At 39.2% G+C, this 27,137-nt stretch overlaps 5 non-coding genes across 5 annotated transcripts; all 5 read right to left on the minus strand.

Moving 5' to 3' along the window:
* Window positions 1-214: 214 nt before the first annotated feature.
* Window positions 215-287, minus strand: TRNAL-CAA (transfer RNA leucine (anticodon CAA)). The gene has a single exon. It is a non-coding gene; the product is annotated as a tRNA-Leu (tRNA).
* An 8,117-nt stretch (window positions 288-8,404) lies between these two features.
* TRNAF-GAA (transfer RNA phenylalanine (anticodon GAA)) lies at window positions 8,405-8,477 on the minus strand. The gene has a single exon. It is a non-coding gene; the product is annotated as a tRNA-Phe (tRNA).
* A 510-nt stretch (window positions 8,478-8,987) lies between these two features.
* Window positions 8,988-9,060, minus strand: TRNAF-GAA (transfer RNA phenylalanine (anticodon GAA)). The gene has a single exon. It is a non-coding gene; the product is annotated as a tRNA-Phe (tRNA).
* Window positions 9,061-19,424: 10,364 nt separating this feature from the next.
* TRNAF-GAA (transfer RNA phenylalanine (anticodon GAA)) lies at window positions 19,425-19,497 on the minus strand. The gene has a single exon. It is a non-coding gene; the product is annotated as a tRNA-Phe (tRNA).
* A 6,823-nt stretch (window positions 19,498-26,320) lies between these two features.
* On the minus strand, window positions 26,321-26,393 carry TRNAF-GAA (transfer RNA phenylalanine (anticodon GAA)). The gene has a single exon. It is a non-coding gene; the product is annotated as a tRNA-Phe (tRNA).
* Window positions 26,394-27,137: the final 744 nt, after the last annotated feature.

Here is a 27,137-nt window from a genome sequence, read left to right on the forward strand (position 1 = left end):
AGTTTACTTTACAAAAAAGCATGACATGGGAAACATTCATAGTCACACCTGAAGGCAAGAGAGTTGGACGCAAGTCTAGAAGGAGGACAGAAAGCAAAGTCTATGTTAAATTGATTGTGTTGTAGATCAGTTAGAAAAAAATTGATGAATACAGAAAAAGGACAACAGCTGATTCTAAGACCTATTTTGTTAGAAGCAAAGAACCTCTCAACAGTGCCGAAACCCGGGATTGAACCAGGGACCTTTAGATCTTGAGTCTAACACTCTCCCAACTGAGCTATTTCGGCCTGCTGATATCTGTGGTCTTCATACTTTAATTTGAACCATTTAACAAAATAGATGCATGACCTGGATTTTTAACCTCATATGGTAGTGATATGTTTTAAGGAGTTCTGTATCATTCCCCAGTTAACTGGTGCAATGGGTAAATAGCATTTTTGGGATCCAGGTTAGGTAGTTGTTTTTTTAACTCTGAATGGACTAGCACTATATTACCCAGATATATTTGGCATGAGTAGGTAAGCAATGTCATCTGACTACTGACATCTGTGTTCAAGGGGAAGTGGAATGTGATGCAGACAAGAGTTTACTTTACAAAAAAGGACGAAATGGGAAACATTCATAGTCAAACCTGAAGGCAAGATAGGTGGAAGAAAGTTTAAAAGGAGGACAGAAAGCAAAGTCTATGTTGAATTGATCATTTTGTAGATCAGTTCGATAAAAATGTTGATAGAGAAAAAAGTACTACAGCTGTAGATGTAGATGTAGATGTAGAGTCCATTTATAACGCGCTAGCAATCGCTCCAAGGAGCATCTCGGCGCCAATATGAGGACAACCAGATGAAAAGGTTGCCTTACTGCTAAGGAGACCATAACCGGGATCACACTAGCGCTCTGGCCATTGGGTCTGGAAGATTGTAAATCCAGGTTTTCAATTGCTTGCGGAACTCAGACTCCTTGTCCAGTGCTCTTAATAGAGGGGGTAGGGCATTCCATGCTTTGGCACCCAACACCGCTAGGGATTTGCCCCCGCGGGTTTTGAGTCTGAATCTAGGGATGGTCAAAAGATTGGCATTGGAGGATCTTAGTGCGCGATTTGGACAGTATTTTACAAATTTATTTCTTAGGTAAGTGGGGCCTGAATTATGCACAGCGCGAAAAGTGATAGTTAAAACTTTGTGGAGGACCCTTTTAGTTATAGGCAGCCAGTGTAGTGCATTGAGGGCTTTGGTTGCTGAGGATCTTCTTGGCCATTTCAGAACCAGCCTTGCAGCTGCATGCTGCACCATCTGGAGTTTATGAGTAACCATCTTATTGGTGCCAGCGTACAGGCTATTGCAGTAGTCAATGCGGGAGGTGACTAATGCAATCGTAACAGTTTTCCTTGCTTCGAGGGGCAGCAAGTCGAAGAACTTTCTAAGCATTTTTATTACCCCGAAACAAGTGCCTGCCACTTTTGACGCTTGATGTTTGAAGGATAGATCGGCGTCAAACTGTACCCCAAGGTTGCGAGCCGAGGAGGTAGTGTGGGGTGGAATTTCTGCCTTCTCAGGCCACCACAGTCTGGGGATGAAATCATTATTTGAGCCTATGGGCATGATCTCGGTCTTTCCTGTATTACATTTTAGGTGGTTTTTCCGCATCCACTCAAAGGTGGCCGTTAAGCAGCACTTAAGCTTTTCCTCCCAGGCCTGGTTGTCTTTGTCCATGACCAGGATTAGTTGGGTATCGTCGGCATATGCTATTACATCTATGCCGTAGGATGATATCAGCTGAATCAGGGGTGCGGTGTAAACATTAAACAATGTCGGACTCAGACTGGAGCCCTGAGGTACTCCCGTTGACAGTGGCTTCTCGCTGGAACGGAATTCCCCCAGAGTCACCACTTGTCTCCTGTCACTAAGAAAGTTTTTTATCCACTCTAAGGCAATACCTTTAATGCCAGATGTTATTAGCCGGTCTATTAAGATGGCATGTGAGACCGTGTCGAAGGCCGCCGACAGATCTAATAGTATCAGGACGGCCTTCTTGCCTTGGTCTAGAGCTGAGCGGATAGTTTCCGTAGTGAACAGGAGAGCCGATTCGGTGGAATGCTGAGTTCTGAAGCCAGCCTGATTGGGGTGCCATACTTCATTATTTTCCAAGAAAAGTGTCAGCTGTTTGTTAACTGTGGACTCAGTGATTTTACACAAAGCTGGAAGTAATGAAATCGGACGTAGATTGGATAGTGTGGAGGGGTCAGGAAGTTGTTTTTTTTGTAAGGGTTTTACAGCTGCCAGTTTCCACTCGGGGGGGGCATAGGCGGTGGACAGAGAGTTGTTAACGATAACATTTATGTCCGGGTTGACAATATCCGCAATAAGATGTAGGAGTGCTATAGGACATGGATCAAATGGTGATCCTGATTTGGTTGCCAGGATGGCCTTTTTTGTCTCTTCCAGGCTGATTGTGCGGAAAGCTGTAAGCTGGGTGACTTCCTGCCTAGTAGTTTCGTCCTCACATATTTGATCAAAGCTGGGAGCCTCAAAGTCTTTCGTCAGACCCTTAACCTTTTCCTCAAAAAAGTCTGCGATGGAGTTGCAAAGCATTTGAGAGGGGGGGATGTCCTGTGTTAGACATTTGGGTTTACTAAAATCTTTTACAATATTAAAAATCGCCTTCTGTTTACAATTGGCTGTTGCTATGGCTGACGTGAAATACTTTGTTTTAGCCTGTTTGATTAAGGCATGATACGCTTTCTTGGTCTTTTTGTATTTGCTGCGTTCTGTGCTGAGGTAGTTCTTACGCCATCTACGTTCAGCCCGTCTTAGTTCCCCCTGTTTATTTTTGAGCTCTAGGTCAAACCAAGGGGCAGATCTCTTCTTATTCCCGGGTTTGAGCTTGCGTCTTCCCTGTCCTGTCATATTTTTTAGTTCTGTCATCCATTCCCTAAAGGTGTTTAGGTTTGGGGGTCCGGGTAACTTAGTTCTACACTCTCTGGCTATTGGTATTAATTCTGATTCCAAGACCTATTTTGTTAGAAGCAAGGAACCTCTCAACTGTGCCGAAACCCGGGATTGAAACAGGGACCTTTAGATCTTCAGTCTAACGCTCTCCCAACTGAGCTATTTCGGCCTGCTTATAGCTGTGGTCTTCATACTTTAATTTAAACCATTTAACAAAATAGATGCAGGACCTGGATTTTTAACCTCATATGGTGGAGATATGTTTTAACGAGTCCTGTATCATTCCGCAATTAACTGGTGCAATGGGTAAATAGCATTTTTGGGATCCAGGTTAGGTAGTTGTTTTTTTAACTCTGAATGGGCTAGCACTATATTACCCAGATATATTTGGCATGAGTAGGTAAGCAATGTCGTCTGACTACTGACATCTGTGTTCAAGGGGAAGTGGAAGGTAATGCAGACAAGAGTTTACTTTACAAAAAAGCATGAAATGGGAAATATTCATTGTCAAACCTGAAGGTAAGAGAGGTGGAAGCAAGTTTAGAAGGAGGACATAAAGCAAAGTCTATGTTAAATTGATTGTGTTGTAGATCAGTTGGAAAAAATTTGATGAATAGAGAAAAAGAACTACAGCTGATCCCAAGACCTATTTTGTTAGAAGCAAGGAACCTCTCAACTGTGCCGAAACCCGGGATTGAACCAGGGACCTTTAGATCTTCAGTCTAACACTCTCCCAACTGAGCTATTTCGGCCTTCTGATAGCTGGGGTCTTCATACTTTAATTTGAACCATTTAACAAAATAGATGCAGGACCTGGATTTTTAACCTCATATGGTAGAGATATGTTTTAAGGAGTCCTGTATCATTCCCCAGTTAACTGGTGCAATGGGTAAATAGCATTTTTGGGATCCAGGTTAGGTAGTTGTTTTTTTAACTCTGAATGGACTAGCACTATATTACCCAGATATATTTGGCATGAGTAGGTAAGCAATGTCATCTGACTACTGACATCTGTGTTCAAGGGGAAGTTGAATGTGATGCAGACAAGAGTTTACTTTACAAAAAAGGACGAAATGGAAAACATTCATAGTCAAACCTGAAGGCAAGATAGGTGGAAGAAAGTTTAAAAGGAGGACAGAAAGCAAAGTCTATGTTGAATTGATCATTTTGTAGATCAGTTGATAAAAATGTTGATAGAGAACAAAGTACTACAGCTGATTCCAAGACCTATTTTGTTAGAAGCAAGGAACCTCTCAACTGTGCCGAAACCCGGGATTGAACCAGGGACCTTTAGATCTTCAGTCTAACGCTCTCCCAACTTAGCTATTTCGGCCTGCTTATAGCTGTGGTCTTCACACTTTAATTTAAACCATTTAACAAAATAGATGCAGGACCTGGATTTTTAACCTCATATGGTGAGATATGTTTTAAGGAGTCCTGTATCATTCCGCAATTAACTGGTGCAATGGGTAAATAGCATTTTTGGGATCCAGGTTAGGTAGTTGTTTTTTTAACTCTGAATGGACTAGCACTATATTACCCAGATATATTAGGCATGAGTAGGTAAGCAATGTCATCTGACTACTGACATCTGTGTTCAAGGGGAAGTGGAAGGTAATGCAGACAAGAGTTTACTTTACAAAAAAGCATGAAATGGGAAATATTCATTGTCAAATCTGAAGGTAAGAGAGGTGGAAGCAAGTTTAGAAGGAGGATATAAAGCAAAGTCTATGTTAAATTGATTGTGTTGTAGATCAGTTGGAAAAAATTTGATGAATAGAGAAAAAGTACTACAGCTGATTCCAAACCCTATTTTGTTAGAAGCAAGGAACCTCTCAACTGTGCCGAAACCCGGGATTGAACCAGGGACCTTTAGATCTTCAGTCTAACACTCTCCCAACTGAGCTATTTCGGCCTTCTGATAGCTGGGGTCTTCATACTTTAATTTGAACCATTTAACAAAATAGATGCAGGACCTGGATTTTTAACCTCATATGGTAGAGATATGTTTGGAGGAGTCCTGTATCATTCCCCAGTTAACTGGTGCAATCGGTAAATAGCATTTTTGGGATCCAGGTTAGGTAGTTGTTTTTTTAACTCTGAATGGACTAGCACTATATTACCTAGATATATTTGGCATGAGTAGGTAAGCAATGTCATCTGACTACTGACATCTGTGTTCAAGGGGAAGTGGAATGTGATGCAGACAAGAGTTTACTTTACAAAAAAGGACGAAATGGGAAACATTCATTGTCAAACCTGAAGGCAAGATAGGTGGAAGAAAGTTTAAAAGGAGGACAGAAAGCAAAGTCTATGTTGAATTGATCATTTTGTAGATCAGTTGATAAAAATGTTAATAGAGAAGAAAGTACTACAGCTGATTCCAAGACCTATTTTTTTAGAAGCAAGGAACCTCTCAACTGTGCCGAAACCCAGGATTGAACCAGGGACCTTTAGATCTTCAGTCTAACACTCTCCCAACTGAGATATTGCGGCCTGCTTACAGCTTTGGTCTTCATACTTTAATTTAAACCATTTAACAAAATAGATGCAGGACCTGGATTTTTAACCTCATATGGTAGAGATATGTTTTAAGGAGTCCTGTATCATTCCGCAATTAACTGGTGCAATGGGCAAATAGCATTTTTGGGATCCAGGTTAGGTAGTTGTTTTTTTACCTCTGAATGGACTAGCACTATATTACCCAGATATATTTGGCATGAGTAGGTAAGCAATGTCATCTGACTACTGACATCTGTGTTCAAGGGGAAGTGGAAGGTAATGCAGACAAGAGTTTACTTTACAAAAAAGCATGAAATGGGAAATATTCATTGTCAAACCTGAAGGTAAGAGAGGTGGAAGCAAGTTTAGAAGGAGGACATAAAGCAAAGTCTATGTTAAATTGATTGTGTTGTAGATCAGTTGGAAAAAATTTGATGAATAGAGAAAAAGTACTACAGCTGATTCCAAGACCTATTTTGTTAGAAGCAAGGAACCTCTCAACTGTGCCGAAACCCGGGATTGAACCAGGGACCTTTAGATCTTCAGTCTAACGCTCTCCCAACTGAGCTATTTCAGCCTGCTTATAGCTGCGGTCTTCATACTTTAATTTAAACCATTTAACAAAATAGATGCAGGACCTGGATTTTTAACCTCATATGGTAGATATATGTTTTAAGGAGTCCTGTATCATTCCCCAATTAACTGGTGCAATGGGTAAATAGCATTTTTGGGATCCAGGTTAGGTAGTTGTTTTTTTAACTCTGAATGGACTAGCACTATATTACCCAGATATATTTGGCATGAGTAGGTAAGCAATGTCAGCTGACTACTGACATCTGTGTTCAAGGGGAAGTGGAAGGTAATGCAGACAAGAGTTTACTTTCAGTAGTGATCTCTCAATGACCCCACAGATTAGTTCTGTGGTATCCGCCTGCTTTCTCATGTTACGGAAAATAAAAAAAAAAATAAAAAGATTCTTATCCACTGAAGCCCTCACCCTGGTCGTTCTAGCACTCATTGTCTCTCGGCTGGATTATGCCAACGCACTGTATGCTGGCATCCCAGCCTACCAGACACACAGACTGCAATTGATACAGAATCAGGCGGCCAGACTGATCTTCCAACTCCCGGCCCGCCACCACACAAAACCTCTGTTAAAAAAATTGCATTGGCTCCCCGTGGAACAGCGAAGCATCTTCAAAATCTGCTGTATCACACATAGAGCCCTCTCTGACAAAGGCCCTAGGTTCCTCTCAAATCGGATCAAAAAATACACCCCCTCTCGTACCCTCCGCTCCGCTGGACAACACTTACTTACCACTCCCAGATTTAAGCGCCTAAAATATGGCGGTACTCGCTTCTCTACGCTTTCCCCTCAAATATGGAATTCCCTCCCTTTCTCAATTCGTTCTACTGCCTCGCATCTCCATTTCAGAAAGTTGCTTAAAACGTGGCTGTTCCAGCAAGCCTACTCCTCCTGAGCCTCCACCCCATAGAGCCCTTTCCCATAAGCGCCAAGAAACCAATCCGGTGTACGTTGCGCTATATAAATATTTTAACATTAACATTTAACATTAACATTAACATTACAAAAAAGCATGAAATGGGAAATATTCATTGTCAAACCTGAAGGTAAGAGAGGTGGAAGCAAGTTTAGAAGGAGGACATAAAGCAAAGTCTATGTTAAATTGATTGTGTTGTAGATCAGTTGGAAAAAATTTGATGAATAGAGAAAAAGTACTACAGCTGATTCCAAGACCTATTTTGTTAGAAGCAAGGAACCTCTCGACTGTGCCGAAACCCGGGATTGAACCAGGGACCTTCAGATCTTCAGTCTAACGCTCTCCCAACTGAGCTATTGCAGCCTGCTTATAGCTGTGGTCTTCATACTTTAATTTAAACCATTTAACAAAATAGATGCAGGACCTGGATTTTTAACCTCATATGGTAGAGATATGTTTTAAGGAGTCCTGTATCATTCCGCAATTAACTGGTGCAATGGGCAAATAGCATTTTTGGGATCCAGGTTAGGTAGTTGTTTTTTTAACTCTGAATGGACTAGCACTATATTACCTAGATATATTTGGCATGAGTAGGTAAGCAATGTCATCTGACTACTGACATCTGTGTTCAAGGGGAAGTGGAATGTGATGCAGACAAGAGTTTACTTTACAAAAAAGGACGAAATGGGAAACATTCATTGTCAAACCTGAAGGCAAGATAGGTGGAAGAAAGTTTAAAAGGAGGACAGAAAGCAAAGTCTATGTTGAATTGATCATTTTGTAGATCAGTTGATAAAAATGTTGATAGAGAAAAAAGTACTACAGCTGATTCCAAGACCTATTTTGTTAGAAGCAAGGAACCTCCCAACTGTGCCAAAACCCGGGATTGAACCAGGGACCTTTAGATCTTCAGTCTAACGCTCTCCCAACTGAGCTATTGCAGCCTGCTTATAGCTGTGGTCTTCATACTTCAATTTAAACCATTTAACAAAATAGATGCAGGACCTGGATTTTTAACCTCATATGGTAGAGATATGTTTTAAGGAGTCCTGTATCATTCCGCAATTAACTGGTGCAATGGGCAAATAGCATTCTTGGGATCCAGGTTAGGTAGTTGTTTTTTTAACTCTGAATGGACTAGCACTATATTACCCAGATATATTTGGCATGAGTAGGTAAGCAATGTCATCTGACTACTGACATCTGTGTTCAAGGGGAAGTGGAAGGTAGCGCAGACAAGAGTTTACTTTACAAAAAAGCATGAAATGGGAAATATTAATTGTCAAACCTGAAGGTAAGAGAGGTGGAAGCAAGTTTAGAAGGAGGACATAAAGCAAAGTCTATGTTAAATTGATTGTGTTGTAGATCAGTTGGAAAAAAATTTGATGAATAGAGAAAAAGTACTACAGCTGATTCCAAGACCTATTTTGTTAGAAGCAAGGAACCTCTCAACTGTGCCGAAACCCGGGATTGAACCAGGGACCTTTAGATCTTCAGTCTAACGCTCTCCCAACTGAGCTATTTCGGCCTTCTGATAGCTGAGGTCTTCATACTTTAATTTGAACCATTTAACAAAATAGATGCAGGACCTGGATTTTTAACCTCATATGGTAGAGATATGTTTTAAGGAGTCCTGTATCATTCCCCAGTTAACTGGTGCAATGGGTAAATAGCATTTTTGGGATCCAGGTTAGGTAGTTGTTTTTTTAACTCTGAATGGACTAGCACTATATTACCTAGATATATTTGGCATGAGTAGGTAAGCAATGTCATCTGACTACTGACATCTGTGTTCAAGGGGAAGTGGAATGTGATGCAGACAAGAGTTTACTTTACAAAAAAGGACGAAATGGGAAATATTCATTGTCAAATCTGAAGGTAAGAGAGGTGGAAGCAAGTTTAGAAGGAGGATATAAAGCAAAGTCTATGTTAAATTGATTGTGTTGTAGATCAGTTGGAAAAAATTTGATGAATAGAGAAAAAGTACTACAGCTGATTCCAAAACCTATTTTGTTAGAAGCAAGGAACCTCTCAACTGTGCCGAAACCCGGGATTGAACCAGGGACCTTTAGATCTTCAGTCTAACGCTCTCCCAACTGAGCTATTTCGGCCTTCTGATAGCTGAGGTCTTCATACTTTAATTTGAACCATTTAACAAAATAGATGCAGGACCTGGATTTTTAACCTCATATGGTAGAGATATGTTTTAAGGAGTCCTGTATCATTCCCCAGTTAACTGGTGCAATGGGTAAATAGCATTTTTGGGATCCAGGTTAGGTAGTTGTTTTTTTAACTCTGAATGGACTAGCACTATATTACCTAGATATATTTGGCATGAGTAGGTAAGCAATGTCATCTGACTACTGACATCTGTGTTCAAGGGGAAGTGGAATGTGATGCAGACAAGAGTTTACTTTACAAAAAAGGACGAAATGGGAAACATTCATAGTCAAACCTGAAGGCAAGATAGGTGGAAGAAAGTTTAAAAGGAGGACAGAAAGCAAAGTCTATGTTGAATTGATCATTTTGTAGATCAGTTGATAAAAATGTTGATAGAGAAAAAAGTACTACAGCTGCTTCCAAGACCTATTTTGTTAGAAGCAAGGAACCTCTCAACTGTGCCGAAACCCGGGATTGAACCAGGGACCTTTAGATCTTCAGTCTAACGCTCTCCCAACTTAGCTATTTCGGCCTGCTTATAGCTGTGGTCTTCACACTTTAATTTAAACCATTTAACAAAATAGATGCAGGACCTGGATTTTTAACCTCATATGGTGAGATATGTTTTAAGGAGTCCTGTATCATTCCGCAATTAACTGGTGCAATGGGTAAATAGCATTTTTGGGATCCAGGTTAGGTAGTTGTTTTTTTAACTCTGAATGGACTAGCACTATATTACCCAGATATATTTGGCATGAGTAGGTAAGCAATGTCATCTGACTACTGACATCTGTGTTCAAGGGGAAGTGGAAGGTAATGCAGACAAGAGTTTACTTTACAAAAAAGCATGAAATGGGAAATATTCATTGTCAAATCTGAAGGTAAGAGAGGTGGAAGCAAGTTTAGAAGGAGGATATAAAGCAAAGTCTATGTTAAATTGATTGTGTTGTAGATCAGTTGGAAAAAATTTGATGAATAGAGAAAAAGTACTACAGCTGATTCCAAAACCTATTTTGTTAGAAGCAAGGAACCTCTCAACTGTGCCGAAACCCGGGATTGAACCAGGGACCTTTAGATCTTCAGTCTAACACTCTCCCAACTGAGCTATTTCGGCCTTCTGATAGCTGGGGTCTTCATACTTTAATTTGAACGATTTAACAAAATAGATGCAGGACCTGGATTTTTAACCTCATATGGTAGAGATATGTTTGGAGGAGTCCTGTATCATTCCCCAGTTAACTGGTGCAATCGGTAAATAGCATTTTTGGGATCCAGGTTAGGTAGTTGTTTTTTTAACTCTGAATGGACTAGCACTATATTACCTAGATATATTTGGCATGAGTAGGTAAGCAATGTCATCTGACTACTTACATCTGTGTTCAAGGGGAAGTGGAATGTGATGCAGACAAGAGTTTACTTTACAAAAAAGGACGAAATGGGAAACATTCATTGTCAAACCTGAAGGCAAGATAGGTGGAAGAAAGTTTAAAAGGAGGACAGAAAGCAAAGTCTATGTTGAATTGATCATTTTGTAGATCAGTTGATAAAAATGTTAATAGAGAAGGAAGTACTACAGCTGATTCCAAGACCTATTTTTTTAGAAGCAAGGAACCTCTCAACTGTGCCGAAACCCAGGATTGAACCAGGGACCTTTAGATCTTCAGTCTAACACTCTCCCAACTGAGATATTGCGGCCTGCTTACAGCTGTGGTCTTCATACTTTAATTTAAACCATTTAACAAAATAGATGCAGGACCTGGATTTTTAACCTCATATGGTAGAGATATGTTTTAAGGAGTCCTGTATCATTCCGCAATTAACTGGTGCAATGGGCAAATAGCATTTTTGGGATCTAGGTTAGGTAGTTGTTTTTTTAACTCTGAATGGACTAGCACTATATTACCCAGATATTTTTGGCATGAGTAGGTAAGCAATGTCATCTGACTACTGACATCTGTGTTCAAGGGGAAGTGGAAGGTAATGCAGACAAGAGTTTACTTTACAAAAAAGCATGAAATGGGAAATATTCATTGTCAAACCTGAAGGTAAGAGAGGTGGAAGCAAGTTTAGAAGGAGGACATAAAGCAAAGTCTATGTTAAATTGATTGTGTTGTAGATCAGTTGGAAAAAATTTGATGAATAGAGAAAAAGTACTACAGCTGATTCCAAGACCTATTTTGTTAGAAGCAAGGAACCTCTCAACTGTGCCGAAACCCGGGATTGAACCAGGGACCTTTAGATCTTCAGTCTAACGCTCTCCCAACTGAGCTATTTCAGCCTGCTTATAGCTGCGGTCTTCATACTTTAATTTAAACCATTTAACAAAATAGATGCAGGACCTGGATTTTTAACCTCATATGGTAGATATATGTTTTAAGGAGTCCTGTATCATTCCGCAATTAACTGGTGCAATGGGTAAATAGCATTTTTGGGATCCAGGTTAGGTAGTTGTTTTTTTAACTCTGAATGGACTAGCACTATATTACCCAGATATATTTGGCATGAGTAGGTAAGCAATGTCATCTGACTACTGACATCTGTGTTCAAGGGGAAGTGGAAGGTAATGCAGACAAGAGTTTACTTTACAAAAAAGCATGAAATGGGAAATATTCATTGTCAAATCTGAAGGTAAGAGAGGTGGAAGCAAGTTTAGAAGGAGGATATAAAGCAAAGTCTATGTTAAATTGATTGTGTTGTAGATCAGTTGGAAAAAATTTGATGAATAGAGAAAAAGTACTACAGCTGATTCCAAAACCTATTTTGTTAGAAGCAAGGAACCTCTCAACTGTGCCGAAACCCAGGATTGAACCAGGGACCTTTAGATCTTCAGTCTAACACTCTCCCAACTGAGCTATTTCGGCCTTCTGATAGCTGGGGTCTTCATACTTTAATTTGAACCATTTAACAAAATAGATGCAGGACCTGGATTTTTAACCTCATATGGTAGAGATATGTTTGGAGGAGTCCTGTATCATTCCCCAGTTAACTGGTGCAATCGGTAAATAGCATTTTTGGGATCCAGGTTAGGTAGTTGTTTTTTTAACTCTGAATGGACTAGCACTATATTACCTAGATATATTTGGCATGAGTAGGTAAGCAATGTCATCTGACTACTGACATCTGTGTTCAAGGGGAAGTGGAATGTGATGCAGACAAGAGTTTACTTTACAAAAAAGGACGAAATGGGAAACATTCATTGTCAAACCTGAAGGCAAGATAGGTGGAAGAAAGTTTAAAAGGAGGACAGAAAGCAAAGTCTATGTTGAATTGATCATTTTGTAGATCAGTTGATAAAAATGTTAATAGAGAAGGAAGTACTACAGCTGATTCCAAGACCTATTTTTTTAGAAGCAAGGAACCTCTCAACTGTGCCGAAACCCAGGATTGAACCAGGGACCTTTAGATCTTCAGTCTAACACTCTCCCAACTGAGATATTGCGGCCTGCTTACAGCTGTGGTCTTCATACTTTAATTTAAACCATTTAACAAAATAGATGCAGGACCTGGATTTTTAACCTCATATGGTAGAGATATGTTTTAAGGAGTCCTGTATCATTCCGCAATTAACTGGTGCAATGGGCAAATAGCATTTTTGGGATCCAGGTTAGGTAGTTGTTTTTTTAACTCTGAATGGACTAGCACTATATTACCCAGATATATTTGGCATGAGTAGGTAAGCAATGTCATCTGACTACTGACATCTGTGTTCAAGGGGAAGTGGAAGGTAATTCAGACAAGAGTTTACTTTACAAAAAAGCATGAAATGGGAAATATTCATTGTCAAACCTGAAGGTAAGAGAGGTGGAAGCAAGTTTAGAAGGAGGACATAAAGCAAAGTCTATGTTAAATTGATTGTGTTGTAGATCAGTTGGAAAAAATTTGATGAATAGAGACAAAGTACTACAGCTGATTCCAAGACCTATTTTGTTAGAAGCAAGGAACCTCTCAACTGTGCCAAAACCCGGGATTGAACCAGGGACCTTTAGATCTTCAGTCTAACGCTCTCCCAACTGAGCTATTTCAGCCTGCTTATAGCTGCGGTCTTCATACTTTAATTTAAACCATTTAACAAAATAGATGCAGGACCTGGATTTTTAACCTCATATGGTAGATATATGTTTTAAGGAGTCCTGTATCATTCCGCAATTAACTGGTGCAATGGGTAAATAGCATTTTTGGGATCCAGGTTAGGTAGTTGTTTTTTTAACTCTGAATGGACTAGCACTATATTACCCAGATATATTTGGCATGAGTAGGTAAGCAATGTCAGCTGACTACTGACATCTGTGTTCAAGGGGAAGTGGAAGGTAATGCAGACAAGAGTTTACTTTACAAAAAAGCATGAAATGGGAAATATTCATTGTCAAACCTGAAGGTAAGAGAGGTGGAAGCAAGTTTAGAAGGAGGACATAAAGCAAAGTCTATGTTAAATTGATTGTGTTTTAGATCAGTTGGAAAAAATTTGATGAATAGAGAAAAAGTACTACAGCTGATTCCAAGACCTATTTTGTTAGAAGCAAGGAACCTCTCGACTGTGCCGAAACCCAGGATTGAACCAGGGACCTTTAGATCTTCAGTCTAACGCTCTCCCAACTGAGCTATTGCAGCCTGCTTATAGCTGTGGTCTTCATACTTTAATTTAAACCATTTAACAAAATAGATGCAGGACCTGGATTTTTAACCTCATATGGTAGAGATATGTTTTAAGGAGTCCTGTATCATTCCGCAATTAACTGGTGCAATGGGCAAATAGCATTTTTGGGATCCAGGTTAGGTAGTTGTTTTTTTAACTCTGAATGGACTAGCACTATATTACCTAGATATATTTGGCATGAGTAGGTAAGCAATGTCATCTGACTACTGACATCTGTGTTCAAGGGGAAGTGGAATGTGATGCAGACAAGAGTTTACTTTACAAAAAAGGACGAAATGGGAAACATTCATTGTCAAACCTGAAGGCAAGATAGGTGGAAGAAAGTTTAAAAGAAGGACAGAAAGCAAAGTCTATGTTAAATTGATTGTGTTGTAGATCAGTTGGAAAAAATTTGATGAATAGAGAAAAAAGTACTACAGCTGATTCCAAGACCTATTTTGTTAGAAGCAAGGAACCTCTCAACTGTGCCGAAACCCGGGATTGAACCAGGGACCTTTAGATCTTCAGTCTAACGCTCTCCCAACTGAGCTATTGCAGCCTGCTTATAGCTGTGGTCTTCATACTTTAATTTAAACCATTTAACAAAATAGATGCAGGACCTAGATTTTTACCCTCATATGGTAGAGATATGTTTTAAGGAGTCCTGTATCATTCCGCAATTAACTGGTGCAATGGGAAAATAGCATTCTTGGGATCCAGGTTAGGTAGTTGTTTTTTTAACTCTGAATGGACTAGCACTATATTACCCAGATATATTTGGCATGAGTAGGTAAGCAATGTCATCTGACTACTGACATCTGTGTTCAAGGGGAAGTGGAAGGTAATGCAGACAAGAGTTTACTTTACAAAAAAGCATGAAATGGGAAATATTAATTGTCAAACCTGAAGGTAAGAGAGGTGGAAGCAAGTTTAGAAGGAGGACATAAAGCAAAGTCTATGTTAAATTGATTGTGTTGTAGATCAGTTGGAAAAAATTTGATGAATAGAGAAAAAGTACTACAGCTGATTCCAAGACCTATTTTGTTAGAAGCAAGGAACCTCTCAACTGTGCCGAAACCCGGGATTGAACCAGGGACCTTTAGATCTTCAGTCTGACGCTCTCCCAACTGAGCTATTTCGGCCTGCTTATAGCTGTGGTCTTCATACTTTAATTTAAACCATTTAACAAAATAGATGCAGGACCTGGATTTTTAACCTCATATGGTAGAGATATGTTTTAAGGAGTCCTGTATCATTCCGCAATTAACTGGTGCAATGGGTAAATAGCATTTTTTGGATCCAGGTTAGGTAGTTGTTTTTTTAACTGTGAATGGACTAGCACTATATTACCCAGATATATTTGGCATGAGTAGGTAAGCAATATCATCTGACTACTGACATCTGTGTTCAAGGGGAAGTGGAAGGTAATGCAGACAAGAGTTTACTTTACAAAAAAGCATGAAATGGGAAATATTCATTGTCAAACCTGAAGGTAAGAGAGGTGGAAGCAAGTTTAGAAGGAGGACATAAAGCAAAGTCTATGTTAAATTGATTGTGTTGTAGATCAGTTGGAAAAAATTTGATGAATAGAGAAAAAGTACTACAGCTGATTCCAAGACCTATTTTGTTAGAAGCAAGGAACCTCTCAACTGTGCCGAAACCCGGGATTGAACCAAGGACCTTTAGATCTTCAGTCTAACGCTCTCCCAACTGAGTTATTTCGGCCTTCTGATAGCTGGGGTCTTCATACTTCAATTTGAACCATTTAACAAAATAGATGCAGGACCTGGATTTTTAACCTCATATGGTAGAGATATGTTTTAAGGAGTCCTGTATCATTCCCCAGTTAACTGGTGCAATGGGTAAATAGCATTTTTGGGATCCAGGTTAGGTAGTTGTTTTTTTAACTCTGAATGGACTAGCATACACCCAGATATATTTGGCATGAGTAGGTAAGCAATGTCATCTGACTACTGACATCTGTGTTCAAGGGGAAGTGGAATGTGATGCAGACAAGAGTTTACTTTACAAAAAAGGACGAAATGGGAAACATTCATAGTCAAACCTGAAGGCAAGATAGGTGGAAGAAAGTTTAAAAGGAGGACAGAAAGCAAAGTCTATGTTGAATTGATCATTTTGTGGATCAGTTGATAAAAATGTTGATAGAGAAAAAAGTACTACAGCTGATTCCAAGACTTATTTTGTGAGAAGCAAGGAACCTCTCAACAGTGCCGAAACCCGGGATTAAACCAGGGACCTTTAGATCTTCAGTCTAACGGTCTCCCAACTGAGCTATTTCTGCCTCCTGCTAGCTGTAGTCTACATACTTTGATTTGAACCATTTAACAAAATAGATGCATGACCTGGATATTTGACCTTATAGGTTAGAGATATGTTTTAAGGAGTCCTGTATCATTCAGCAGTTAACTGGTGCAATGGGTAAATACTATTTTTGGGATCCAGGTTAGGTCATTTTATTTTTACCTCCGTATGGACTAGCACTATATTACCCAGACGTATTTTGCCTGAGTAGGTAAGCAATGTCATCTGACCACTGACATCTGTGTTCAAGGGGAAGTGGAAGGTAATGCAGACCAGAGTTTACTTTACAAAAAAGCATGACATGGGAAACATTCATAGTCACACCTGAAGGCAAGAGAGTTGGAAGGAAGTCTAGAAGGAGGACAGAAAGCAAAGTCTATGTTAAATTGATTGTGTTGTAGATCAGTTAGAAAAAAATTGATGAATACAGAAAAAGGACAACAGCTGATTCTAAGACCTATTTTGTTAGAAGCAAAGAACCTCTCAACAGTGCCGAAACCCGGGATTGAACCAGGGACCTTTAGATCTTCAGTCTAACACTCTCCCAACTGAGCTATTTCGGCCTGCTGATATCTGTGGTCTTCATACTTTAATTTGAACCATTTAACAAAATAGATGCATGACCTGGATTTTTAACCTCATATGGTAGTGATATGTTTTAAGGAGTCCTGTATCATTCCCCAGTTAACTGGTGCAATGGGTAAATAGCATTTTTGGGATCCAGGTTAGGTAGTTGTTTTTTTAACTCTGAATGGACTAGCACTATATTACCCAGATATATTTGGCATGAGTAGGTAAGCAATGTCATCTGACTACTGACATCTGTGTTCAAGGAGGACGAAATGGGAAACATTCATAGTCAAACCTGAAGGCAAGATAGGTGGAAGAAAGTTTAAAAGGAGGACAGAAAGCAAAGTCTATGTTGAATTGATCATTTTGTAGATCAGTTCGATAAAAATGTTGATAGAGAAAAAAGTACTACAGCTGATTCCAAGACCTATTTTGTTAGAAGCAAGGACCCTCTCAACTGTGCCGAAACCCGGGATTGAAACAGGGACCTTTAGATCTTCAGTCTACCGCTCTCCCAACTGAGCTATTTTGGCCTGCTTATAGCTGTGGTCTTCATACTTTAATTTAAACCATTTAACAAAATAGATGCAGGACCTGGATTTTTAACCTCATATGGTAGAGATATGTTTTAACGAGTCCTGTATCATTCCGCAATTAACTGGTGCAATGGGTAAATAGCATTTTTGGGATCCAGGTTAGGTAGTTGTTTTTTTAACTCTGAATGGGCTAGCACTATATTACCCAGATATATTTGGCATGAGTAGGTAAGCAATGTCATCTGACTACTGACATCTGTGTTCAAGGGGAAGTGGAAGGTAATGCAGACAAGAGTTTACTTTACAAAAAAGCATGAAATGGGAAATATTCATTGTCAAACCTGAAGGTAAGAGAGGTGGAAGCAAGTTTAGAAGGAGGACATAAAGCAAAGTCTATGTTAAATTGATTATGTTGTAGATCAGTTGGAAACAATTTGATGAATAGAGAAAAAGTACTACAGCTGATTCCAAGACCTATTTTGTTAGAAGCAAGGAACCTCTCAACTGTGCTGAAACCCGGGATTGAACCAGGGACCTTTAGATCTTCAGTCTAAGGCTCTCCCAACTGAGCTATTTCTGCCTTCTGATATCTGGGGTCTTCATACTTTAATTTGAACCATTTAACAAAATAGATGCAGGACCTGGATTTTTAACCTCATATGGTAGAGATATGTTTTAAGGAGTCCTGTATCATTCCCCAGTTAACTGGTGCAATGGGTAAATAGCATTTTTGGGATCCAGGTTAGGTAGTTGTTTTTTTAACTCTGAATGGACTAGCACTATATTACCTAGATATATTTGGCATGAGTAGGTAAGCAATGTCATCTGACTACTGACATCTGTGTTCAAGGGGAAGTGGAATGTGATGCAGACAAGAGTTTACTTTACAAAAAAGGACGAAATGGGAAACATTCATTGTCAAACCTGAAGGCAAGATAGGTGGAAGAAAGTTTAAAAGGAGGACAGAAAGCAAAGTCTATGTTGAATTGATCATTTTGTAGATCAGTTGATAAAAATGTTGATAGAGAAAAAAGTACTACAGCTGATTCCAAGACCTATTTTGTTAGAAGCAAGGAACCTCTCAACTGTGCCAAAACCCGGGATTGAAGCAGGGACCTTTAGATCTTCAGTCTAACGCTCTCCCAACTGAGCTATTGCGGCCTGCTTATAGCTGTGGTCTTCATACTTTAATTTAAACCATTTAACAAAATAGATGCAGGACCTGGATTTTTAACCTCATATGGTAGAGATATGTTTTAAGGAGTCCTGTATCATTCCGCAATTAACTGGTGCAATGGGCAAATAGCATTTTTGGGATCCAGGTTAGGTAGTTGTTTTTTTAACTCTGAATGGACTAGCACTATATTAGCCAGATATATTTGGCATGAGTAGGTAAGCAATGTCATCTGACTACTGACATCTGTGTTCAAGGGGAAGTGGAAGGTAATGCAGACAAGAGTTTACTTTACAATAAAGCATGAAATGGGAAATATTCATTGTCAAACCTGAAGGTAAGAGAGGTGGAAGCAAGTTTAGAAGGAGGACATAAAGCAAAGTCTATGTTAAATTGATTGTGTTGTAGATCAGTTGGAAAAAATTTGATGAATAGAGAAAAAGTACCACAGCTGATTCCAAGACCTATTTTGTTAGAAGCAAGGAACCTCTCAACTGTGCCGAAACCCGGGATTGAACCAGGGACCTTTAGATCTTCAGTCTGACGCTCTCCCAACTGAGCTATTTCGGCCTGCTTATAGCTGTGGTCTTCATACTTTAATTTAAACCATTTAACAAAATAGATGCAGGACCTGGATTTTTAACCTCATATGGTAGAGATATGTTTTAAGGAGTCCTGTATCATTCCGCAATTAACTGGTGCAATGGGTAAATAGCATTTTTTGGATCCAGGTTAGGTAGTTGTTTTTTTAACTGTGAATGGACTAGCACTATATTACCCAGATATATTATGCATGAGTAGGTAAGCAATGTCATCTGACTACTGACATCTGTGTTCAAGGGGAAGTGGAAGGTAATGCAGACAAGAGTTTACTTTACAAAAAAGCATGAAATGGGAAATATTCATTGTCAAACCTGAAGGTAAGAGAGGTGGAAGCAAGTTTAGAAGGAGGATATAAAGCAAAGTCTATGTTAAATTGATTGTGTTGTAGATCAGTTGGAAAAAATTTGATGAATAGAGAAAAAGTACTACAGCTGATTCCAAAACCTATTTTGTTAGAAGCAAGGAACCTCTCAACTGTGCCGAAACCTGGGATTGAACCAGGGACCTTTAGATCTTCAGTCTAACGCTCTCCCAACTGAGCTATTTCGGCCTTCTGATAGCTGGGGTCTTCATACTTTAATTTGAACCATTTAACAAAATAGATGCAGGACCTGGATTTTTAACCTCATATGGTAGAGATATGTTTGGAGGAGTCCTGTATCATTCCCCAGTTAACTGGTGCAATCGGTAAATAGCATTTTTGGGATCCAGGTTAGGTAGTTGTTTTTTTAACTCTGAATGGACTAGCACTATATTACCTAGATATATTTGGCATGAGTAGGTAAGCAATGTCATCTGACTACTGACATCTGTGTTCAAGGGGAAGTGGAATGTGATGCAGACAAGAGTTTACTTTACAAAAAAGGACGAAATGGGAAACATTCATTGTCAAACCTGAAGGCAAGATAGGTGGAAGAAAGTTTAAAAGGAGGACAGAAAGCAAAGTCTATGTTGAATTGATCATTTTGTAGATCAGTTGATAAAAATGTTAATAGAGAAAAAAGTACTACAGCTGGTTCCAAGACCTATTTTTTTAGAAGCAAGGAACCTCTCAACTGTGCAGAAACCCAGGATTGAACCAGGGACCTTTAGATCTTCAGTCTAACGCTCTCCCAACTGAGCTATTGCAGCCTGCTTATAGCTGTGGTCTTCATACTTTAATTTAAACCATTTAACAAAATAGATGCAGGACCTGGATTTTTACCCTCATATGGTAGAGATATGTTTTAAGGAGTCCTGTATCATTCCGCAATTAACTGGTGCAATGGGCAAATAGCATTCTTGGGATCCAGGTTAGGTAGTTGTTTTTTTAACTCTGAATGGACTAGCACTATATTACCCAGATATATTTGGCATGAGTAGGTAAGCAATGTCATCTGACTACTGACATCTGTGTTCAAGGGGAAGTGGAAGGTAATGCAGACAAGAGTTTACTTTACAAAAAAGCATGAAATGGGAAATATTAATTGTCAAACCTGAAGGTAAGAGAGGTGGAAGCAAGTTTAGAAGGAGGACATAAAGCAAAGTCTATGTTAAATTGATTGTGTTGTAGATCAGTTGGAAAAATTTGATGAATAGAGAAAAAGTACTACAGCTGATTCCAAGACCTATTTTGTTAGAAGCAAGGAACCTCTCAACTGTGCCGAAACCCGGGATTGAACCAGGGACCTTTAGATCTTCAGTCTGACGCTCTCCCAACTGAGCTATTTCGGCCTGCTTATAGCTGTGGTCTTCATACTTTAATTTAAACCATTTAACAAAATAGATGCAGGACCTGGATTTTTAACCTCATATGGTAGAGATATGTTTTAAGGAGTCCTGTATCATTCTGCAATTAACTCGTGCAATGGGTAAATAGCATTTTTTGGATCCAGGTTAGGTAGTTGTTTTTTTTAACTGTGAATGGACTAGCACTATATTACCCAGATATATTTGGCATGAGTAGGTAAGCAATATCATCTGACTACTGACATCTGTGTTCAAGGGGAAGTGGAAGGTAATGCAGACAAGAGTTTACTTTACAAAAAAGCATGAAATGGGAAATATTCATTGTCAAACCTGAAGGTAAGAGAGGTGGAAGCAAGTTTAGAAGGAGGACATAAAGCAAAGTCTATGTTAAATTGATTGTGTTGTAGATCAGTTGGAAAAAATGTGATGAATAGAGAAAAAGTACTACAGCTGATTCCAAGACCTATTTTGTTAGAAGCAAGGATCCTCTCAACTGTTCCGTAACCCGGGATTGAACCAAGGACCTTTAGATCTTCAGTCTAACGCTCTCCCAACTGAGTTATTTCGGCCTTCTGATAGCTGGGGTCTTCATACTTCAATTTGAACCATTTAACAAAATAGATGCAGGACCTGGATTTTTAACCTCATATGGTAGAGATATGTTTTAAGGAGTCCTGTATCATTCCCCAGTTAACTGGTGCAATGGGTAAATAGCATTTTTGGGATCCAGGTTAGGTAGTTGTTTTTTTAACTCTGAATGGACTAGCATACACCCAGATATATTTGGCATGAGTAGGTAAGCAATGTCATCTGACTACTGACATCTGTGTTCAAGGGGAAGTGGAATGTGATGCAGACAAGAGTTTACTTTACAAAAAAGGACGAAATGGGAAACATTCATAGTCAAACCTGAAGGCAAGATAGGTGGAAGAAAGTTTAAAAGGAGGACAGAAAGCAAAGTCTATGTTGAATTGATCATTTTGTGGATCAGTTGATAAAAATGTTGATAGAGAAAAAAGTACTACAGCTGATTCCAAGACTTATTTTGTGAGAAGCAAGGAACCTCTCAACAGTGCCGAAACCCGGGATTAAACCAGGGACCTTTAGATCTTCAGTCTAACGGTCTCCCAACTGAGCTATTTCTGCCTCCTGCTAGCTGTAGTCTACATACTTTGATTTGAACCATTTAACAAAATAGATGCATGACCTGGATATTTGACCTTATAGGTTAGAGATATGTTTTAAGGAGTCCTGTATCATTCAGCAGTTAACTGGTGCAATGGGTAAATACTATTTTTGGGATCCAGGTTAGGTCATTTTATTTTTACCTCCGTATGGACTAGCACTATATTACCCAGACGTATTTTGCCTGAGTAGGTAAGCAATGTCATCTGACCACTGACATCTGTGTTCAAGGGGAAGTGGAAGGTAATGCAGACCAGAGTTTACTTTACAAAAAAGCATGACATGGGAAACATTCATAGTCACACCTGAAGGCAAGAGAGTTGGAAGCAAGTCTAGAAGGAGGACAGAAAGCAAAGTCTATGTTAAATTGATTGTGTTGTAGATCAGTTAGAAAAAAATTGATGAATACAGAAAAAGGACAACAGCGGATTCTAAGACCTATTTTGTTAGAAGCAAAGAACCTCTCAACAGTGCCGAAACCCGGGATTGAACCAGGGACCTTTAGATCTTCAGTCTAACACTCTCCCAACTGAGCTATTTCGGCCTGCTGATATCTGTGGTCTTCATACTTTAATTTGAACCATTTAACAAAATAGATGCATGACCTGGATTTTTAAGCTCATATGGTAGTGATATGTTTTAAGGAGTCCTGTATCATTCCCCAGTTAACTGGTGCAATGGGTAAATAGCATTTTTGGGATCCAGGTTAGGTAGTTGTTTTTTTAACTCTGAATGGACTAGCACTATATTACCCAGATATATTTGGCATGAGTAGGTAAGCAATGTCATCTGACTACTGACATCTGTGTTCAAGGAGGACGAAATGGGAAACATTCATAGTCAAACCTGAAGGCAAGATAGGTGGAAGAAAGTTTAAAAGGAGGACAGAAAGCAAAGTCTATGTTGAATTGATCATTTTGTAGATCAGTTCGATAAAAATGTTGATAGAGAAAAAAGTACTACAGCTGATTCCAAGACCTATTTTGTTAGAAGCAAGGAACCTCTCAACAGTGCCAAAACCCGGGATTGAACCAGGGACCTTTAGATCTTCAGTCTAACACTCTCCCAACTGAGCTATTTCGGCCTGCTGATATCTGTGGTCTTCATACTTTAATTTGAACCATTTAACAAAATAGATGCATGACCTGGATTTTTAAGCTCATATGGTAGTGATATGTTTTAAGGAGTCCTGTATCATTCCCCAGTTAACTGGTGCAATGGGTAAATAGCATTTTTGGGATCCAGGTTAGGTAGTTGTTTTTTTAACTCTGAATGGACTAGCACTATATTACCCAGATATATTTGGCATGAGTAGGTAAGCAATGTCATCTGACTACTGACATCTGTGTTCAAGGAGGACGAAATGGGAAACATTCATAGTCAAACCTGAAGGCAAGATAGGTGGAAGAAAGTTTAAAAGGAGGACAGAAAGCAAAGTCTATGTTGAATTGATCATTTTGTAGATCAGTTCGATAAAAATGTTGATAGAGAAAAAAGTACTACAGCTGATTCCAAGACCTATTTTGTTAGAAGCAAGGAACCTCTCAACTGTGCCAAAACCCGGGATTGAAACAGGGACCTTTAGATCTTCAGTCTAACGCTCTCCCAACTGAGCTATTTCGGCCTGCTTATAGCTGTGGTCTTCATACTTTAATTTAAACCATTTAACAAAATAGATGCAGGACCTGGATTTTTAACCTCATATGGTAGAGATATGTTTTAACGAGTCCTGTATCATTCCGCAATTAACTGGTGCAATGGGTAAATAGCATTTTTGGGATCCAGGTTAGGTAGTTGTTTTTTTAACTCTGAATGGGCTAGCACTATATTACCCAGATATATTTGGCATGAGTAGGTAAGCAATGTCATCTGACTACTGACATCTGTGTTCAAGGGGAAGTGGAAGGTAATGCAGACAAGAGTTTACTTTACAAAAAAGCATGAAATGGGAAATATTCATTGTCAAACCTGAAGGTAAGAGAGGTGGAAGCAAGTTTAGAAGGAGGACATAAAGCAAAGTCTATGTTAAATTGATTATGTTGTAGATCAGTTGGAAACAATTTGATGAATAGAGAAAAAGTACTACAGCTGATTCCAAGACCTATTTTGTTAGAAGCAAGGAACCTCTCAACTGTGCTGAAACCCGGGATTGAACCAGGGACCTTTAGATCTTCATTCTAAGGCTCTCCCAACTGAGCTATTTCTGCCTTCTGATATCTGGGGTCTTCATACTTTAATTTGAACCATTTAACAAAATAGATGCAGGACCTGGATTTTTAACCTCATATGGTAGAGATATGTTTTAAGGAGTCCTGTATCATTCCGCAGTTAACTGGTGCAATGGGTAAATAGCATTTTTGGGATCCAGGTTAGGTAGTTGTTTTTTTAACTCTGAATGGACTAGCACCATATTACCCAGATATATTTGGCATGAGTAGGTAAGCAATGTCATCTGACTACTGACATCTGTGTTCAAGGGGAAGTGGAATGTGATGCAGACAAGAGTTTACTTTACAAAAAAGGACGAAATGGGAAACATTCATAGTCAAACCGGAAGGCAAGATAGGTGGAAGAAAGTTTAAAAGGAGGACAGAAAGCAAAGTCTATGTTGAATTGATCATTTTGTAGATCAGTTGATAAAATCGTTGATAGACAAAAAAGTACTACAGCTGATTCCAAGACCTATTTTGTTAGAAGCAAGGAACCTCTCAACTGTGCCGAAACCCGGGATTGAACCAGGGACCTTTAGATCTTCAGTCTAACGCTCTCCCAACTTAGCTTTTTCGGCCTGCTTATAGCTGTGGTCTTCATACTTTAATTTAAACCATTTAACAAAATAGATGCAGGACCTGGATTTTTAACCTCATATGGTAGAGATATGTTTTAAGGAGTCCTGTATCATTCCGCAATTAACTGGTGCAATGGGCAAATAGTATTTTTGGGATCCAGGTTAGGTAGTTGTTTTTTAACTCTGAATGGACTAGCACTATATTACCCAGATATATTTGGCATGAGTAGGTAAGCAATGTCATCTGACTACTGACATCTGTGTTCAAGGGGAAGTGGAAGGTAATGCAGACAAGAGTTTACTTTACAAAAAAGCATGAAATGGGAAATATTCATTGTCAAACCTGAAGGTAAGAGAGGTGGAAGCAAGTTTAGAAGGAGGACATAAAGCAAAGTCTATGTTAAATTGATTGTGTTGTAGATCAGTTGGAAAAAATTTGATGAATAGAGAAAAAGTACTACAGCTGATTCCAAGACCTATTTTGTTAGAAGCGAGGAACCTCTCAACTGTGCCGAAAACCGGGATGGAACCAGGGACCTTCAGATCTTCAGTCTAACACTCTCCCAACTGAGCTGTTTCGGCCTTCTGATAGCTGGGGTCTTCATACTTTAATTTGAACCATTTAACAAAATAGATGCAGGACCTGGATTTTTAACCTCATATGGTAGAGATATGTTTTAAGGAGTCCTGTATCATTCCCCAGTTAACTGGTGCAATGGGTAAATAGCATTTTTGGGATCCAGGTTAGGTAGTTGTTTTTTTAACTCTGAATGGACTAGCACTATATTACCCAGATATATTTGGCATGAGTAGGTAAGCAATGTCATCTGACTACTGACATCTGTGTTCAAGGGGAAGTGGAATGTGATGCAGACAAGAGTTTACTTTACAAAAAAGGACGAAATGGAAAACATTCATAGTCAAACCTGAAGGCAAGATAGGTGGAAGAAAGTTTAAAAGGAGGACAGAAAGCAAAGTCTATGTTGAATTGATCATTTTGTAGATCAGTTGATAAAAATGTTGATAGAGAAAAAAGTACTACAGCTGATTCCAAGACCTATTTTGTTAGAAGCAAGGAACCTCTCAACTGTGCCGAAACCCGGGATTGAACCAGGGACCTTTAGATCTTCAGTCTAACGCTCTCCCAACTTAGCTATTTCGGCCTGCTTATAGCTGTGGTCTTCACACTTTAATTTAAACCATTTAACAAAATAGATGCAGGACCTGGATTTTTAACCTCATATGGTGAGATAAGTTTTAAGGAGTCCTGTATCATTCCGCAATTAACTGGTGCAATGGGTAAATAGCATTTTTGGGATCCAGGATAGGTAGTTGATTTTTTAACTCTGAATGGACTAGCACTATATTACCCAGATATATTTGGCATGAGTAGGTAAGCAATGTCATCTGACTACTGACATCTGTGTTCAAGGGGAAGTGGAAGGTAATGCAGACAAGAGTTTACTTTACAAAAAAGCATGAAATGGGAAATATTCATTGTCAAACCTGAAGGTAAGAGAGGTGGAAGCAAGTTTAGAAGGAGGATATAAAGCAAAGTCTATGTTAAATTGATTGTGTTGTAGATCAGTTGGAAAAAATTTGATGAATAGAGAAAAAGTACTATAGCTGATTCCAAGACCTACTTTGTTAGAAGCAAGAAACCTCTCAACTGTGCCGAAACCCGGGATTGAACCAGGGACCTTTAGATCTTCAGTCTAACGCTCTCCCAACTGAGCTATTTCGGCCTTCTGATAGCTGGGGTCTTCATACTTTAATTTGAACCATTTAACAAAATAGATGCAGGACCTGGATTTTTAACCTCATATGGTAGAGATATGTTTTAAGGAGTCCTGTATCATTCCCCAGTTAACTGGTGCAATGGGTAAATAGCATTTTTGGGATCCAGACGAGGTAGTTGTTTTTTTTAACTCTGAATGGACTAGCATTATGTTACCCAGATATATTTGGCATGAGTAGGTAAGCAATGTCATCTGACTACTGACATCTGTGTTCAAGGGGAAGTGGAATGTGATGCAGACAATAGTTTACTTTACAAAAAAGGACGAAATAGGAAACATTCATAGTCAAACCTGAAGGCAAGATAGGTGGAAGAAAGTTTAAAAGGAGGACAGAAAGCAAAGTCTATGTTGAATTGATCATTTTGTGGATCAGTTGATAAAAATGTTCATAGAGAAAAAAGTACTACAGCTGATTCCAAGACTTATTTTGTGAGAAGCAAGGAACCTCTCAACAGTGCCGAAACCCAGGATTAAACCAGGGACCTATAGATCTTCAGTCTAACGCTCTCCCAACTGAGCTATTTCTGCCTCCTGCGAGCTGTAGTCTTCATACTTTAATTGAAACCATTTAACAAAATAGATGCAGGACCTGGATTTTTAACCTCATATGGTAGAGATATGTTTTAAGGAGTCCTGTATCATTCCGCAATTAACTGGTGCAATGGGCAAATAGCATTTTTGGGATCCAGG

Source organism: Lissotriton vulgaris, chromosome 8 (genome assembly GCF_964263255.1).
Source record: "Lissotriton vulgaris chromosome 8, aLisVul1.2, whole genome shotgun sequence".
Lineage (NCBI taxonomy): Eukaryota > Metazoa > Chordata > Amphibia > Caudata > Salamandridae > Lissotriton > Lissotriton vulgaris.